At 36.0% G+C, this 1571-nt stretch overlaps 1 long non-coding RNA gene across 2 annotated transcripts; it reads left to right on the top strand.

Moving 5' to 3' along the window:
* LOC118941124 lies at positions 1–1310 on the top strand. 2 transcript variants are annotated; one of them, XR_005037411.1, is made up of 2 exons: positions 1–356; positions 952–1310. It is a non-coding gene; the product is annotated as an uncharacterized LOC118941124 (long non-coding RNA). The 2 variants fall into 2 exon arrangements; XR_005037412.1 differs by having other exon boundaries at positions 4–356; positions 959–1310.
* Positions 1311–1571: the final 261 nt, after the last annotated feature.

Consider the following 1571-nt stretch of genomic DNA (forward strand, 5'->3'; position numbering starts at 1 on the left):
CTTCTTAGCATTTCCCGGGGTGGGGTCATTTATAACTTGTCAAAAATATTTTTATGACCAAATTCACATTCTTTAGTGTAGACATACATCTTTGTATGATTTCATGACTGTTTGGTAATAGATCCCTGAATGGTCAAAACCTCTTCAAATAGAAGTATGTTTGTAGCACAAAATATCTTACATGTAGGCCATCTTTCACTCTCCCATCATGTCACAAGCGAACAGGCTCCCAAAGGCAGGGCCATAAAAGGCCCTTGCCCCTCCCCTCTCCAACAGCCATCAGCCCAGAACAGCATGAAGACAAAACAGCTAAAAGATAATCTGGGAATCCTTCCTTCCTCATTAAGTTTTTGAAGGTGAGTTGAATATTCAATATGATGTTTGTATATAGATATATATTATTTAATTAAGAAGGAAATGTCTTAATTGTTTTCATTGACATGTATGTTTAAAAAAAAATGAAGGATATTTATCCATTGAACAGTAACCATTGTTTTTATTCATACTGTTTGTAAACAATAGTCTATGCCCTCTTAGGGTCTATTTGACCCTCTTATTATATCAAACCTCTCAGACTAGAAACTATGATTAGAAAGTATGGCCAACTATGTTCAAACTATGATTAGAAACGATAATTAGAAACTATGACAAACTATGATCAAACTATGATAATAAACTATGAACAACTATGAAGCCCTGTGTGTGTGAGTGATGATCTATTATTAAATTGTGTAATATTGCGCTCTCAATGTATACTATTTGACTCAGTGTATACCAAAGTAACAAATATTTAACAGCGTTTCAACGTTTTGTATTGCAACAGTTCTGAAAGACAATGACGTCCAATTTTTAGGCAATTATTAATATAACGTGTTACATAATGTGTAAATGTGACAACTTAATGTAATAGATTCTCTCTCTCTCTCTCTCTCTCTCTCTCTCTCTCTCTAGGAAAAAGACAAAAGACATAACATTGACTCCTGAGTGTTGAACCTTTCCCCACTCTACAGCCACCCTGGTTATTACATGACCCTGAGGGTCATCTACGAACATTGGAACATATTGAATAACAATAAGTGGCACATGTACTCTTAAATGTCCACACAGCACAGCCCTCGGAGCATGGTTCCTCTATAATTTTGTTCCAAGGTTTAACCAAAACCTTAACATGACTACTTGCAATTTCATTATTATTCGTCACCATGCATCAATGATTGAATTGCGTTCTTTTTCTTTGCACATGCGCCAAGCTTCCAATGGCTGGAGCCAAGCAATATGGTACATGAAAAAGACCCAAATAAAACATATGTGAAAAGATGTGGTCAAAGTGTTGTTTATTTTTTATTTTTTTTCCCACAACAACCAGGTCTTCCTAACATTTGCCATAACTAGTAAGCCTTACATCCTGAATGTATATGTGCTATAAAATATACACCTGGGCACACATGAGGGGTGGGACCACAGGCACTTCTAAGTAATCGAGGCGAGAACATTATTGCTACATTGTAATTCAAATCATTGATCCGTAAGAGAACACATGACCAAAGCAAGGCATGACCCATTGCCAATAA

Source organism: Oncorhynchus mykiss, chromosome 2, assembly GCF_013265735.2.
Source record: "Oncorhynchus mykiss isolate Arlee chromosome 2, USDA_OmykA_1.1, whole genome shotgun sequence".
Taxonomy (NCBI): Eukaryota; Metazoa; Chordata; class Actinopteri; order Salmoniformes; family Salmonidae; genus Oncorhynchus; species Oncorhynchus mykiss.